The following is a 17,682-nucleotide window of genomic DNA, read 5'->3' on the forward strand; positions in this document are numbered from 1 at the left end:
CGAGTGGTTTAGGTCCACATCTGGGATCCAAACCCGCAAACCTGGGCCACCGAAGTGGAGTGTGCCAAACTCAACCACTACACCATGGGGCCAGCCCTCAATTGTTTCTTAAGATAATAATTGTTCTAGAAGTCATGCAAGACAGCTGAAGGTAAAGAGTATCATGCTCCTTCACTGAGAACCCACAGTAGTCCTGACACTGTATAGAGAGTTTTCTATGCATCATCTCATTTAATTCCCAGAACAGTACAAGTTCTGTAGCAATTCTGTGTTCTGATGTAAATTTTATTACTCTCCTTTCACAGATGAGTAAACTAAAGCTCAGAGAGGTCACACAGCCAAAAATGATCATATATCCATAGAGTTTGTTTGACTCTAAGGTTATGAGGCTTTCCACTAAGTCACACAGCCTCCCCAAAATGAGATGGGGGTGGGAAGGAGCTCCTATCTCAGAACTCTGGACTTCTGCAGCAGACTCTTCCTTCCGAAAGGAATTTTTAAATTGTTATTGGTATAGTATCCATTCTTGCTAGACTTTGTCTCAATAGGACCAATGGGAAATCCCTATGTCAGGGCATGATTCTTCCTCTGACCTCATTTAAGACATCCTGGGGCAATGTCTAGGCCCCTAGGCCATTCAGTAAACCATCTGGAGAGGAAGATGACAGGCTCGTCCTCTCCCCCTTCACTGGGTGGGTCATCTAAAAGAGGTACCCTGGTAGAGTGGCCCAGAGCAGGAACTCTGGCATCAGACTGACGGAGATGAATACCTGCTGTCATTTACCAGCTATAGGGTCTTGGACCAGACACGTAGCCTTCCTATGCCTCATTTCTCTCATCTGTATAGTGGGGTGATAGTATTACCTGCCTCATAGGATGGTTGGGAGAAGTAAACTAGCTATATATACAAAGGGCATAGAGGACTACCTGGCATATCCTCTATGGCACATGCATAAGCATATGTGAGTGTTAGCTATTATATGCTCTGGGGACCCATTTCTCCTAAGTCTTGGGTAGAAGTGAAAAACAGCCAGAATCCTGGCTGATTTGCCCTGAACTAACATCTGTTGCCAATCTTCCTCTATTTTGTATGTGGGTCACCACCACAGCATGGCCACTGACAGACAAGTGATGTGGGTCCTCACCCGGGAACTGAACCCGGGGCTCCAAAGCAGAGCGTGCAGAACTTAATCACTAGGCCACCAGGGCTGGCCCTTGTTTTGCTTTATATATACTCTTTCTCTTACTGAAACCTTGTTAGATAAGCATTATTATCTCCGTTTTACAAATGAGGAAACAGGCTCCAGAAGGTCAAGTGAGTTGCACCAGGGCAAACAACCAGAAGGTAGCCGAGCTGGTGCCTGAATCTATGACAGTCAGGCTACTGCATCTCTACACCTACTTAGCTGCTTCCCTAACACTGGGTTGGTGGTTTCAATCAAAAGCCATCTTTAAACATAGTGTCTTTTATTATTTTTCACTTTATTTTTCATTTTTTGGTGGTGGGGGGGTGAAATTGGTAGTAAAAAGTAAACAGCATGACTGGGATCAAATGTTCCCTAATGAGCCCCTTTGAAAACAAAATTAAGGAAGAAACACATTATCATTTACCAGAGTTGCTGAGGCCAAAGAGTAGCCATGCTGGGTTGCACACCCCTTCTGGGGAGTTTATCCTTGACTGACCTAACCTCAGCCCACATCTACGGTAACTAAGCGGACTGAGGTCCATGACCAAGTAAACACATTTTCATGGATTCTGGAGCCAGCCTCTCAGAAAAGAGTTTCAAAATGTTCTTTATGCAAACCTCTTTGTTCTACAGTCTTCTGGTATGGGGAACTGGTGATGATGATAATGATGGTGATGATGATAATAACAAATAGCTACCAGAGCTTATTCAGTTTCAAGCACTGTGCTAAGTGCTTTAAACATGTCATCCCATTTAATCCTTGTAACAGTCTGCTACAGCCTCCCTTTTATAGAGGAGGAAATTAAGATTTACAAAAGCATGGGGCCGGCCCCGTGGCCTAGCGTTTAAGTGCTCGCACTCCGCTACTGGCGGCCCGGGTTCAGATCCTGGGCACGCACCGACACACCACTTGTCCGGCCATGCTGAGGCGGTGTCCCACATATAGCAACTAGAAGGATGTGCTTTGGGGAGAAAAAGGAAAAAAAAAAAAAAAAAAGAGGATTGGCATGGATGTTAGCTCAGGGCTGATCTTCCTCACAAAAAAAGAAAAAAAAAAGTAGTTAAAAAAAAAAAAGATTTACAAAAGCAGAGTTCATAGTTCAAGGTCACATAGTAAGACATGGAATCAGCGTTCAAATTCCTGCCCGGCTCCTATCCTAAACTTCTAACAATAGGTCATATGGCCTCTGTGTCCTTTTAGAAGGGCCGGACCACTGCAGGCCTATTAGCCAGAGGCTCGGTGTGAGAAGGGTTTCTCACCTAGACCAAAAGGGACAGGTCAAAAGGAGTTCTTCCAAAAGGAGATGGAGCTATCTACTCCCTCAACCCCAAGAAGCCTCTGGAATTCTACCCTCAATTCTTGAACTTTGGCGGAGATGACAGGTTCTACCTGAATCTCCCAAACCCTTTTGAGAATGGAAGAATTAAGATTTCAATTACTGACAACTGTTTTAGTTGTACTTGAAAGCTCTTCAAACTATAAACAAGTCCCACCTAAATAGCTCCCTTCCATCTCAATGGGTCCTGGGTTAAGTGTTAAGCATTCTAACTTGCTCCTTTGTTTTGAGTTAGCTTGAAATATTGCTACCAGTATTAGAAACAAGAAGAATAAATTTATATGTGGAAGTACTTTCACCTCCCAATACTCCAGAGTACTGTTAAAACGAGACACAAATTTATCCATCCATTTATTCATTCAATCATATGACAAACATTTATGGAGCACCTAGTATTTTCCCTGTACTGTACTAAGAGGTGCTAGAAGGGAGAGAGAAAAATAAATGACATTCTCTTGTCCTCAAGTTGCTTACAAATTTACATCTAGTGGTCATAGTTCATAGTTCAGATTCTGCCAAATCCAAGGAAAAGACTCTTCAACTGGGTCTCAACAGCAAGATGAGGAGAAACTCAGTGGCATGATTCTATTACTGGTATAGCTTTCTGGGTATGAAAGACAGGAAGAGTAATCGCCACAACTCTAGGGTTCTTTTTTAAGTCATGAATCATGAACCAGATCAACAGGTATGGTGAAGGGCTTGTCAGTTTAGCAGTTGTCTCTATTTAAAGAGATAACTGGTTGGTCAGAAGGAAATGCCAATGCTTGCCCCCACCCCAGCCTCCCTCCCACAGGAAGCCCAACTTCTCTGAACGCAGTTGAGAGGTTCTCCATTTTGATTCCAGTTTCCTCCCTACCCAGCTGACCTTGGCAGGGAGAATGAAGTCTGCCATTTTGCACACAGTCTTGCCTTTTCTGCTGTTTATTTTGTTAAGACTCTAAAACGTGTCAGCAAAGCAGTTTCCAGCCCAGTCTGGGGGTAATAATCTCCCTTTCTAAGAGATAAGCACCCTGAGTGAGGCAGATTGAAAGACAAACTAAGACACCAAAGTTGCTGAGTACACACAACTCTTTGAAGATGCCTCACCTCTCAGGCATTATTAGCTTCAGAAAGAAAAAAAAAGTCTGGCTTGGAGGTTTCAGAAACTCACCTAGAAATTACTAGAAACTCAGTGGTGGAAAATGCCAATGCACGTGCTTGTGCACAAGCCAAACATACACTTTTTGCAGCACAGAGGCAGATGGAGGAAGGTGAGCAGGGAGGGCCTGCTGGAGACTTCCAGAAGAAGGATGTTTCTGGCAAGCCTGGAGTTTACTCAGATGTCCCAAGTTCTAAGAAGTAAACCAAGCTTCTACCTTTAGGACAGGAAGGCATGAATTTTACTCCCAGGAAATGAAACAAAACAAAACACTCAGATGAAAAATGTTACTTTTTTATTTTCTAAAATCAAATGAACTCCTTTTCTCCAGGGCAAGACATTTATTCTCGGCCATTAGGAAACAACTCCCTATCAAAGATAATACATGCAGGGGCCGGCCTGGTGGCGTAGCCATTAAGTGCGCGCTCCACTTCGGCGGTCTGGTGTTCGCAGGTTTGGATCCCAGGGGCTCACAGATGCACCGCTTGTCAAGCCATGCTGTGGCAGCGTCCCATATAAAATAGAGGAAGACGGGCAGAGATGTTAGCCCAGGGCCAATCTTCCTCAGCAAAAAGAGGAGGACTGGCATCGGATGTTAACTCAGGGCTGATCTTCCTCACAAAAAAAAGAAAAAGGTAATACATGCACGATCCCTTTGGTGAGGATCTTGTCCACCCTCCATGGCCTGTTTAGCAGCCATTGCACTCTTGTTTTTTGCTGACAGAACCCTAATTTTATTCAAGTGCAGGGCAGCAATATACACAGGTAAGGTGGACCCTTCCCCCAGCCCAGGAGAATGGAACATAGTCTAAGCCCATTCCAGCAAACCTACCCTTCCTTCCCACCTATAGTGGGGTTGGGCAGGTGACAGTGGATTCTAGGATCTTTAGGGGAACAGTTTCCACCTTAATCAAAACAAAGGCATGTGAAGCAAAGCTCCGTTCCTTCCTGCCTTTGAACAAGTCCATGTGAGGCATGATACTTGGATCTGCAGCAGCCATCTTGTTCCCATGAGGGAGGAGCAAGAGCATCACCAAGAAGCCACTTGGTTCCCTGACACTGCTGTGTTATTGAGGTTACCTACCCTGAAACTTCTTGATGTGTGTGATAATAAGCCTCTGTTTTTCAAGACTCTTTTATTTGGGTATTCTATTACTCACTAGCTGAAAGTATCCTACATTATACAGTCCTTGAAGTCCAGAACATTGGGGAGAATCCTCTGTCTTCCATCCACACTGGTCACCACTGATACTGTCTAAGCCTCCACAGTGCCTTGTACCAAGACAGCTTCACTATTTCATTGTCAAAAGTGGGCAACATTGGGGGTGAGGGAACCCTGCTGAAGACTGACTCTCCAAAACCTAGTGTTCAGTGTCCCTGGGTGCCACACGGCCATAGCCCCGTTGCTATCCGGGACTGACTCTAGGAGCCTGTAGGAAGCTCCTAAGTAGCAATAATGCTGCAGTGACCTTGCTTCCAAGATTCCCAAGGTTTTTAGTAATAGGCAGCTCTGATTTAAAACTGGATTCTGTCCCCAATTCATTCACTCAGAGGTGAGAGATTGGGTCCTGAGGCAATGGGCAGGACAGGCTTTAAAATGACATCTGAAAATCTGCAGTAATGGTTTGGTTGAATAACTGCCTACAAGACTCAGTTCACTCTCTCCAATTCCTGCGCCAACCCTACCTTGGGATCTGCACCACCACAAATCCGTTGTACTGGTGCATTTTCAGTGCACCCTCATCCTGACACAAGACGTCTGCTCTCCAAGAACTCTCCTAGTGGCCAAGGATTTTTTTTAGCTGAATAAAATGCTTATTTACCTTGAAAAATTAGCCAGGGAGCAGACTGAAGGGAGATCAAAAGACCTGGAAAGGTGGATCACAGGGTGACGATTCTGTCCCCTCCACAAGTTTTTCATGTTACAGTTTGGTTGTCCATGGCTCAACAAGGCCATTTCTAGTTCTTCAAAATGGTGTTTGTAGAAGCAGAAATGTCACATGTCAATAATAGTAATACTCACTTGAAGAATTTTTTTGTTGCTGTATTTTTTGTTTTGTTTGTTTGTTTTTAGCATATTTCCGGAGCCCAACTTCTTGCAATTCTAATTCCTCAGGCTGGGGTAGGTCCAGGGAACTTCCTCAGTGCTAAGCCCAGGAGATTTTGATGTGTGGACTTCCCAGGTCCACTCTGAGATACACTGTTCTGGACTCGGACCCAGGCACTTCATCTCCTCAAAAGCAGCCTCCACCTTCTTATTATATGTAGTTTTTTTTTTTTTTTAATCAGACTTAAAATAGCTCAGTCAGAAGTTTTGCCAAAGCACTCAGCAAAAATGTCTGAATTTGCATTTTGTTGATTCCAGAATCCGAAACATTAAAGGAAGGTTTGAAAAGGAACCCAATATTACTTCCGAGAGGAGACTTTCTGTAGTTATTCCATGTTGTGTAGGAACTAAACAGGGCTGGTGTTCTCTAGAACGCACTTTCTGGCAGCTTCATAAACTCTGTCATATGTTTCATACTTCTCCCAGCATCCCAGGGAAGGACCCAGGGGGTGCCTCTGTGCAGATGAATAGGTTGCCTTATCTAGTCCTCAGAAGTTCCCTTTTCCAGTGAAAATCACTCTGAAGTTGGTTACAGACCAGGGACTGGATTAGAGGCCCCAGCTGGGCAAGCACCTCTAAGTAAACAGAAGGGGTCACATGATTTATCGGGTGATGAGTGTTTGCTGGAAGGCATGTGGTGTGAGATTACTGTGCAGTCAGAGGGAAAGAAGAGGAAAAAAATCCACTAGAAAACTCCTATTTGCTTTTGTTTTTAAGGGAAACTCCCCTCCTGTGTGCATACTACCCAGGAAGCTCTTTCTGAACCAGGGCCTCCTGGCAAAGAGTGATGCTATTGTTTGATGTGGTAGCTGAGATGAGCAGGATGAGGGCTCTAGGAACATGCCAGTCCCCTGGTCATTTGTGAGCAAGCTCTCTCCTGGATAAGGCTTCTCTCCAAATGTTTCCTGAGAGTCTTCTCAAATATTCCTGTTTAACAGGTCTTTGCCTTGACCAGATCAAGTTTTCAACTGGTGACCTAAAGAACATTTGCTTGATGCTTGAGGATAAATCACCCACTTGACAGAAGAATGCAATTGTTCCAGGCTTTTTTGGAGGTTGGGGTGGGGACAGCCGAGCTTGCAAGTTCAACAAGAAAGGGAGGCAATGGGCTACCCAGGCCGTGGTCCACAGGAGAAGATACCCTGGGCTGATCACACCAGTTATTCAGCTGCTTTATTCATTACTGGGTTTCTAGAGTTTCCAATGCTCAATATCCACTCTCAGGGGTCAACCACAGCTGATGAATTCCAGCATAATGCTCATATCTTTTTACTGTGGACTGAAATTTCCTTATCACTTCTACAAATCAAGGAGAAAATATACCAACAGCTTATTCTAAAAATGGGCAAAATATATGAACATACAATTCAGAAAAAAAAAAGAAATGTAAATGACAAACACATGAAATGATGCTTAACTTCTTTTAAGACAATTTAAAATTATTTCAAAATAAAAAGACATGGTTTTAAAAAGATAGTTACTTTCTCATAATAAGAGAAAATCAAAAACTACATGAATTGGGAGGACATTTAAAGGGAGCTTCTGGGCTGTAGGTTCTGTGCTTTTTCTTGAACTGGGTGTTCATTACACAATGGGTTTAATTTCTGAAAATTATTAGCTGTACACTGATGATAAATGCACTTTTCAATTTCAATTATATTTCAATTAAAATTTTTAAAAATTACATTGTGATTCCATTTTTTTACCTAATAGAGTGGCAAAGATAAAAATGTTTGATAAAATGCTGTGTTGACCAGATGTCGAGAAATAGACATTCTCATATATTGTTAACAGGAATATAAAATGGTACAGTTTCTGTGGAGGGCCAATAGGCTCTCCTATCTATCTATCAAATATCTATCAAATATACAAATGCACATACCCTTTGACATACTGATTCCACTTCTGAAATTTATCTTACTCACATCTGCACATAATGACATGAATACAATGGCATTCTCTACAGTAGTGTGTATAATAGCAAACTATTAGAAACAACCTAGATGTTCATTTTAGTAAACAGGTTAAATAAATCACTGTACATCTATACAATGGAATATTACCCAACTATAAAACAGGGATTGGATTCTATTGCACTGCAATAGAATAATCGCCAAGATATATCATTGCATAGAAAGAAAAGTATAGAAAAGTGTACACAGTATTCTATCATTTGAATAAATAAGGGACTAATTACACATATCCTTGCTAACATAAAATTAAACTATCTCTGGAAGAATATACAAGAAAATGGTAACACAGCTTCCAGGAGGGAGAACTGGGCAGTTGGGGGACAGAATCTAGAGGGAGACTTTTGCTATATTCCTTTTGTACCTTTTGAATTTTAAATTATATGAAGGTATAATCTAGAAAAAAATAAATAACGTTTAAAATCTTAAGCCTGCATTTTCTGCTGTATGTAATATATAGACTTTTAAATTATTACTTGGACTCCACTTTCATATTTTCTCTCTCTCATACCCTTTCAGTTGTAAGCTACCCCATCAAGTCACTGACTTCTTGGGGAACGACGAAAATTCTACCACATCAGATCCACACATCAATTATTATAAGACACATCCTGACTGCAGAAATGTTCAACTGGGAAAACCACGTGCCATCTAGAACAGAGGAAATCAGTTAATTTGCTTTGCTGACTACTCACTTATCAGGCCCCGGACCATGAACCACCATCCAATGGCAATCATCGACATTTTTTTTTACATTACAAAAGCATTGCCATGTTCAAAAACATTAGGAAATATCAGGTATGCCTTGTGAGTTCCCAGAAAGGGAGGGCCACCTGGAGAGACCCTGAACAACCAAGGGAGGATGAGAGGAGGCTCCAGAGAGGAGGGGCTCCCAGAAAGGTAGATGTCCCAATTTGGCTGAAGGCCCTAAGGGAGCCACTTCCAAAAATAGAACTAAAGGAACCATTCTAGGGCCTTGAGGGTTTAGAGGAGTTCCTTTTCTCTCAGTTTACAGTTAACCCTGCAAAGGCATTTCAAAGGACAACTCCCACCAATCTGACTCCACCCTTGGCTATACATTTTTTTTCTAATCAGTGGCTGATGGAGGCTCATGCCTAACAGTTTGTTGAAATAGGGAAGTAACAAGAGATTTTCCTCTCCTGCTGCTTTCTTTTAAAAGTAATTGCTACAGAGTAGGATACCTAGAAGCCACTCCTGATCGGATACCTTCCTGTCCAGTATGTAGAATAGGGCCTATAGCATCTTCCAGGAGAGGACAGAAGAATCTTACCTGGAGAAAAAAATCAAACTTCAGTTGCTCTCGGGTCGCTGCTGGGCTTGCTGCACTACAGGCCGGCGGAGGTGCCCCGTCCACTGGCCAGCCTCTGAACACCGAGGCTCAGCCATGAGGCAGGAGGACCGCAGATACCTGCCCTCCCCTTCACCGGGCTCTTGTGAGTCAGATGTGACCATGCCCTGCAAAGTAAAAACACGGCACCACTCCCACTTAGAGCCTTGATTTTGCTGGGTTTCTCTTTGTACTGTGAAAGGATTTCAATCTAAAATGGAACTGGAGGATATGAAATGGAGAATATCATGCACGCATCCTCAGAAGAAGAGAAGTTAAGAACTGAGAGACTGATTTCCCGTAAATGCCTGATTTATAGAAGACTAACACTTATCACCTGGCCAATGAACATCCACCAAGAATCTCTCCCCATCCTCAAGCCAATGAACTTACTGCTTGGACTCTGACTGGACTTCCCCCTCTTTGCCCTCCTTGCCCATAAACATAGCCCGCCCCAAGCCCTCAATGGACTCGCCTGTAGCTTGCTACAGCATGAATTTCCTGAATTGCAATTCCTCTGCTCTTCCTGAATAAATTCAATTTCTGGTAATTCAAGCTTGCCTCAGTTTACCTCTTTATTTAGGTTGACAATACCACCTCCCTTTTGTTACAGGGACAATAAATCAACAATTTTGGATTTGGATTTTGTTTCCCTCCTGTTAGGGGCTGGTCATTGGAAAAGTTTCCTTTAAAAGATGACAATAAAATATTTTTACATTGTTTGATGGCTAGAAGAAACCTCAAACATGTCTCCTGGTCTATCTCTTAACCCTCAGAGAGAAGAGCTCTAGCTGAACTTTAAAGATCTCCAAGGATGCAGTTTCCAAAATGTCATAAATTCTTCTGGAAGTTTATTCAAGTAAATGCTTATTCAATCTTATGTTAATCAAGCAGTTTTTCATGTACTAGAACTTCTTCGATTGTGAAGATGGAGAGTCATTAAACAATATTTTCCTGGAACTATCTAGATTCTAGAGCTGGCTAAGACCTTACCAATCATCTTAATTCAAACTGTTCATTTTATGGGCAAGCAAACTGAGGCTCAGAGCAGAGGGCCAGAGGAGACTCAGGTCTAGACCCTGGATTTCCTGACTTCCACTCAGACCAGCACTCTTACAACTATACTAGGCTATTTCTTATACAAAAAAAGTTGTTAAGTCCCTACTCTCTTATTCAGGCTAAAAACTTTTATTCCCTAAACTCCCCCTTCTTTTTTTCTCTTCAGTATCACTTACTAAGTAGCAGTACCGTATAGCTATCCCACTAGCTTTTGGTTCACTATGACTACAGTATCATTTTCTGCTATTCTCCTTTGCTTCCTGAATAGGCTCTTGTTTCCTTATATCTGGGTAGTCTGTTTATTCTCCCCTCCATTGTACTATCTCCTGTGTCTCACTAATGAGCTTCATCCTGTTTTTGACAGACCATTCTCTGTTTTGACAAGGTAAAATTGATCAGTGAATTAAACACATGTGAAACATCTCTAAATACAAACTCACTGCAGGGAAAGATTTGAATGCTGTCCGTTTCCTTGCAGATAATAACCTGGAAGGCAATTTTAATAGCCAGATGAATTCTGAATGGAGAGTTCTGTTTAAACTTTGTGTTCCATAAATAGAAGCAAAATGCAGACATCCTGCCTCTTGACTTGACTTCTTTTGTCATTTGAAGCTTTCAGAAGTACGCTTTTATTTGTTTTCTTGATTTCTCTCTTCTCTTCTTCTGCACGTGAGACAGCAGCCAGGAAGCATCCACAGCACACGGAAGGCTGGAGTAATCCCTCACTTTCCTACTGCAAGCAGAGCCCCGGTAAGACCTGTGACAACCTCTCACTGCCTTTTAAAGCTGGGCCCGGTGGGCCTTTCAGATAAATCACCCACACAATCCTGGATTTGATAACTTGACTCCAAAATGAGACACTCCGTCTGACCAAATGGACATTCCCTATGAACCGGGGTAGGAGTTCAGGTGCTTCAACAATGTGAAACAGCATTTTTGAGTTTGTCTCACAGATTCATAGACTGTCAGAAATAGAAAGACTTTAGATATTATTTAGACTTGGGATTGATAATCTGGGGCCCATAGAAAACTCCAGGGTCCATGGATGGATTCAGGGGTTGTATCAGTTAGGAAATGGTAAATTATGCTGTGGTAACAAACAATTCCAAAAATCTCAGTGGCTTAAAGCAGCAAAGGTTTATTTCTTACTCGTGCCACATGATAATCCAAGGTTGGCTGGGGACTTTACTCCTGCACCATTGTCATCCTCATTCCTGGACCTGACGGAGAAGCCACCATCAGGAACGTTGCTGGCTTCAGTGCAGAAGGAAAAGAGAGCACTGCTCTTAATTCTTCAACCCAGAAGTGTCACTCAGAACTTCTGCTCACATTCTATTGGCTGACGCCTAAGTTCAAAGGGGTGAAGATGTGCAATCCTCCTGTGAGGAGGAAAACTACATTGGAGAACTGTTTACTGCAGGGTCCATGAACCCTTGAAACTGTATCCAAAATTATACGTGAATAGGCATAGGTGCCTCTTTCTGGAGAGTAGTTCTGTAGCTTTCAGCCTATTCTGAAAAGGGTCTTTGACCACCAGCCCTCCACCACCAAAGTTAAGAATCAATGATTCTAGTCCAAACTCCTTGTTTTACAGATGGAAGAACCTGAAAGCGAAATCTTTCAACAACTTGCTAAAAACCAAAACGACTTCCTTAACATTGCCAAAACAACAGTTAATTGGGAGCTGAACCAGCCCCTAAGACTGCATTAGGGAGAGGCCACACTTCCAGGCACAGCAAAAGTCTCCAGCCTCTGCTTAACCAGCTCAGCTCTGTATCCCAATTTAATTTAGAGAGGAAGAAAGAGGTCATGGGAAGGGGCTTTGTTTCCTGTAGGTTTCAAATCCCAAATGGAGGTTGGAAACTGGAAGAGGATCCTCCTTGGAAACTTTTGAAAAATAACTCATTTGAAAATACTTCAATGCCAAGAAAAACGTGACCCCTTGTCCTTCTCCCCCACTGTTTGCCTTCCCCTTCAGCCCTCTTTCCTCTTGTCAGGTAACATGAGCGCCCATCGTATCCTTCCAGCTTCCTCATGTCTCAACTGAGCTTCCCGTTGGGGCCCAACAAAAGGCATCATCTGGAAGAACTGGTTTTTCCATCTCTTTTCATAACTCCATTTCCTTTTAGGAAGACCATGTGTTTTCCTTAATTCATTTCAACTCCCCATCCTGCCACCTCCCTTTACTTTACCCCCACTTTCATCTCAGGCTGGAATATCACTTAGCTTCTCAACCAGCATGGTAATGTTTTATTTTAGCTGTCAAAACAAACAAAAGTTTAGGAATCTCCTTCTCTGACCCTCCGGGCATGAGGACCCATACTAGGATATATGAGAAAACTTGGCAATTTATCTACATTCTCAATTCTCTTTTCTCATCCCCTTCACCCAATTCACTATTTTCTCATTTCCCCCATTTGCTATGCCTTTTCTGTGTTGGATTTATGTCAGGCCATGATGGGGGACCAGGAAAACCAGGCATTGTATGAAACCTAGACGTTACTGACTATCAGGACAGAGGGAAATAAGAAATGAGATTAAGAATTATGTGAGAGGTAATTGCAGGAGGCCTAGAATCAGGGACCTTTGCCTTCAGGTTTTGTGGAGCCTGAAGAATTTGGAGGCCCTCAATAAGAAAAATAAGTTAAAATTGCAAATATATAGTTAGGTGTCAAAGCAAATATTAATTTAGATGTGAATTCAATTATAAGTAAATATTTATTGAGAATTCTCCATGCTCACCCCCACTTCAACCCTCTACAGGACAACAATTATAAGGGAGGGAATATTGGAGTGGAAATAGACAGTCATATCAGCCAATTAAAGCAGAAATATCTTACATTTGCAAATTTTGCAAAAACACACAAATAGGTGAATGCATTACTACGGCCCCCCCCTCAAGGCAGTGGAAGGGGCCCCAACAAGTGAGAGGCCATAAAGTGTAAGTTTTATTACCTCTGAGAATCAGGCTGCATTAGAGATTGATGTAGCCAAATATCTGAAACATAGGTCAGGTCAAGGAACCAGCAATCATACCTAAAGTCTGAAGCAAGGTCTAATATGTATAAATTTGACAAAAGTATCCACTAGTTTTTTCTGCTTCCTAACCACCACCACCCCCTGTCCCCCTCGACACCAAAAAAAAAGTTTTCTTCTTATGGCTTAATGCCCTGGACTTCTAAGGATTTATGTTTTGCCGAAAGGTAACCCAATCGAAAGGAATCCTCCTCAAAGAAGTGATTCTAGGTGTCACCAATACTGAGAAGGTGGCAGATTTTTGGAGGCTGTGACATGCAGTCTTTTCCAGAGTCCCTCCAATCACACTATGGTGCCCTGGAGGTAGGAAGAAGTTAATGAGCTTCTCAGTACAGAGCCTTGGACAGCCACTAGGTGAATTAAGAGCATGGAGGCCTCCCTTGGGGATGAGGGGAAGAAGGGAAGGACAAATTCCATTCTTTGCCTGTTGGCTGAGGGCTGGCCCCAGAAACATCTTACCGATGCTTCCTCCTCACCACATATTCTGATTTAGTCTACTCTGGGTCATTACATGATCTCCTCATTCATAAGATTAGACAAAGGGATGCCCTCTCCATTCCAAACAAGAACGGTTGAGAGTAAGAAGACTCTTGTTGGAGAAATTGTTCAATGAAAACGGTATAAAGAAGAAAAAAAGTTAATTCCTCAAAGCCAGAAGGGAAGATATGAAAATGATGTGTTTGGCTTAGATATCCATTAGAACCCATTATTCTTTCTAATTCATTGATTTTTTCTAAATCTGGTATCAGACATTGATTCTTATTTAGGATAGAAATCCTTTGGCACCTGCTCTTTAGAACTGTGTTTATCAACACTATTCCTGATTAAAATGGACCTGTGTTCTTATTAGAACACAACAGTGCTGCTTGCTCTCACATACATGCACCCAAGCCCTTGCCCCTGCCCCACCCCTACAGCCTGCCCCATACATATGGAGAATATGTAAGTGGTCATATGCCTGTCATGTGACTATTAAAATCACAGCCATTCCACCAGCAAGCAACTTTCATATTTCATAAGCTTTAGCACTTAATCCTTCACAGCAACAGGTCATCAACTACATTTGGAATTCCCCTGTAAGAAGTTCATTAACTTGCTTAAAAACAGTCTTTTTCCTGGGCAATGGAAAGAGATTTTTTCCTCCAATCTAAATATAAACACAAATGAGAAATGAAACTACGGGACTGATAGCAATACTATGGTCGATTCTTTAAAGACACTATCAGCAGGAAGAACCAACGGGAATGTCCAGTGGGGTGGGGTTGAGGTAGAGGGAGTGTCAGAGACTCAAGGAATTAGCCAGGTCCCAAAGCCAGAGGCATGATTTGACATTAATCCTGTTCTGGAGACTCTGGTTGAGTTCTAAATAAGGTCTGTTTTTATTTTGGAAGAAAATCACTCTTGTTCCTTTGGGAAAATATTTTTATAAATTAGTTAAGTCAAACAATCAGTCTCTGAATAATCCTAAAATTTGAGGTACTTTGGTAGCTTATGAGAACACACAGAAAATCTCAGGACTTGGCCAGTGGATGAAGGAGGGTGTCTTCTTTCCTCTTCCTGACACCAATTCATCCCTTGAGCCAGCCTTTTGTGGATGGCCGAGTCCTATTAACTGCAAAGACTGCTAGATGAGGGGCCTTTCTGGTATCCTGGGATTGAGGACAAAATTAGGGAAGAGGGGATAAAAATATCTCCTGTATTAATAACAGAGCCCAAGACTATGAACTAGACCTACTTTCCACCACTCATCCTGGGGTGGCTCTGAGCAAACTGGCTGGTTCCTGATGTCCAATATGGCTACAAAGAAAGACTTGAGACAACCAGATGAGTGTGTGGACATGACCTGAGGGTGAGCAGGTGCAGGTTGACCTCACAGAGTAGAGGCCCACACAGGGTCTTGGGTGAGTGTCAGAAGATGGGAGTTTGGGTGCAAACTCTCTTTTTCATTAGCTGTGACACCTGAGACAACCTCTGCATTGTTCTAGACTTTAGTTTCCTCATGTTCAGAGTAGTACCAATGGGCTAGATGATTTTGGAAGGACTCTTCCAGCTCTAAGCTTCTGACTGTAATCAGAGGGGTCCACAGATGGGAGGACATTTAATGCTGGAGGTGTTTGTGTTTGAACTATAAAATGACTGGGCTGAGATGTAGAAAATAATTAAATAGTAGAATGCTAGTTGGGAGCTATTGTTATTGTAATTGCAGCCACCCTAAATCCTTTCTGAACCCCAACGGGTATAAATACAAAATAATGATGACTATTATTGATAGGGCCCCAGTAAATGTTAGGAGCATTGAATCAAATGGATGGATAGACCAGGTCACCTCTGAGGCTCTTTTTTTTTTTTTTTAATTATTTTATTGTATTTTATTTTTTTGTTTTGTTTTGTTTTTATTTTGAGGAAGATTGGCCCTGAGCTAACATCTGTTGCCAATCTTCCTCTTTTTTTTTTTCTTTTCTTTTCTCCTCAAAGCCCCAGTACATAGCTGTGTGTCATAGTTGTAGAGTTGTAGCTCTTCTATGTGGGATGCCACCTCAGCATGGCTTGATGAGCAGTGAGTAGGTCTGCGCCCAGGATCCAAACCAGTGCACCCCGGGCTGCCGAAGCCAAAAACGCGAACTTAACCACTACGCCACCACGCCGACCCCCTGAGGTTCCTTCTAACCAAAGATTCCCAATGGTCCCAGGATTCTCTTTGGGAAACCATAAACAAGGTAAGGTCCAGTGTCTTTAGGAAAGAGGTTTAATAAGATGAAGCTCTTATCTTCTTTGCTTCTCTTTCATTTTTTTTCACCATTTTTAAAACTTAGATTCTCTTGGGGATTTGTATTTTCTTGGGGATCACAGTCCTATTGGATTAGGGCCCTACCCTCATACCTCATATTACCTCTTTGAAGGCCCTATCTCCAAATACAGTCACATTGGAGGTTAGGGTTTCAACATATGAATTTTAGGGGGACACAATTCAGTCCATAATACACCCTAACTTCCATCTAAGATTCCCTCCATAACAACACGCTACATGCCAACAGCAAGATCAATGCAGGAGTGTGTGTAAGTGTAGGGAGGAGAAAACTAATTTCATTATTAAGTTGTGAAAATAGAGCATCAATGTTTTTGGAAAGGTTTCAAATAATTATGACAGTCTTGGGTATTCAGAAGCATTTAATAAAGGGTAATAAATGAAAAGATAAAATGTCCTCCCTTGCTCTGATTTTAAGCCTATCTCAAGGATGCCTTGAAGGCCCATCTTTTGGCAGCTTACAGAATTAATAGACTTTAATATCTCTACCAGGTGCTTTAGCCTGGAGGAGAGGAGGCTGAGATAGGAAAAAATGCCTATTTCATTAGATATTTGAAAGAGTGTCATGAGAAAGCAGGAATGGATCTCAAATCACAAATATCTGGCATATGTGACATCATTTCCCCTTCTTCTACCCTTGGCAGACATTACTTATCAATCAAGGCACTCACCAAACAAAGCCTCAGAATACACTCAGCACAGTACGCTAAACAGCACTATTTTCTGAAAAGTGGTATATAAGATGAAATAATAAAAATAACATTGTCAATAGCTAACATTCATTGAGTGCCTACTAAGTGCCAGACATTGCTCTAAATTCTTTCACATATAAATCCATTTCTTCCACATAACCACCTATGAAGTTGGCACTAACAGAATTCACATTTTTCAGGTGAGGACACTGAGGGACAGGTACTCAGTGAAGAGGGGGAGGAACTTGGATTTGAACCCAGGCCATGTGGCTCCAGAGCCATGATCATTAGTCTGTTAGAGTGTTCACCCTCCTTGGGTAGGATTTATCCCATGTAATTCCAGAGGCAGAACTAGAGCCAGTGAAGGGACACTGCAGAGTCAAATTTGGTTAACATAAGAAAATAACTTTTTTGGGCCAGCCCCGTGGCTTAGCGGTTAAGTGCGCACACTCCACTACTGGCAGCCTGGGTTCAGATCCTGGGCGCGCACCAACGCACCGCTTCTCTGGCCATGCTGAGGCCGCGTGCCACATAGAGCAACTAGAAGAATGTGCAGCTATGACACACAACTATCTACTGGGACTTTGGGGAAAAACAAAAAGAAAATAACTTTTTTAACAATTAAATTTTTCTAATAATGGCATGATAGCCACCTGTAATTTTGAGTGCCCTATCATTGGAGACATCCAAGCAGAGTTGTAGAACTCCCTGTTAGGGTTGTTGTGCAATGGATTCTGAAGTGGATGAAGGAACAGGTGGGTTGGATTACATCACCTCAACTTCCTATTTGGCTCTAAAATTCAAGGATTCCTTGACCCAAGCAGTGCCAGTAAAACTAGAAGAAACCCACAAGTGACATCCTTCCTGATTCTTTTTTGCCATCTCCCTTGACTCCCAGCATTGTCAGCAGAAAGAATGTCCAGGATCTGAATAAATCACACTTCATTTTAAAAATAGACACTGGATAGATGGCATATAAAACCCACACAGTCCCAGAATACG

General features: G+C 42.2%; 1 long non-coding RNA gene across 4 annotated transcripts in view; it reads right to left on the minus strand.

The window, feature by feature from the left end:
- Positions 1–17,682, minus strand: part of LOC147914628 (uncharacterized) — a 160,161-nt gene that overhangs the window by 27,522 nt on the left and 114,957 nt on the right. For all 4 annotated transcript variants that reach the window (XR_015555112.1, XR_015555113.1, XR_015555111.1 and 1 more), the window contains one exon: positions 9,031–9,215. This is a non-coding gene — a long non-coding RNA (uncharacterized LOC147914628). The remainder of the gene's footprint in view (positions 1–9,030; positions 9,216–17,682) is intronic.

The sequence above is a fragment of the Ceratotherium simum genome, chromosome 18 (genome assembly GCF_057802395.1).
Source record: "Ceratotherium simum simum isolate JZ-2026a chromosome 18, ASM5780239v1, whole genome shotgun sequence".
Classification (NCBI taxonomy): domain Eukaryota; kingdom Metazoa; phylum Chordata; class Mammalia; order Perissodactyla; family Rhinocerotidae; genus Ceratotherium; species Ceratotherium simum.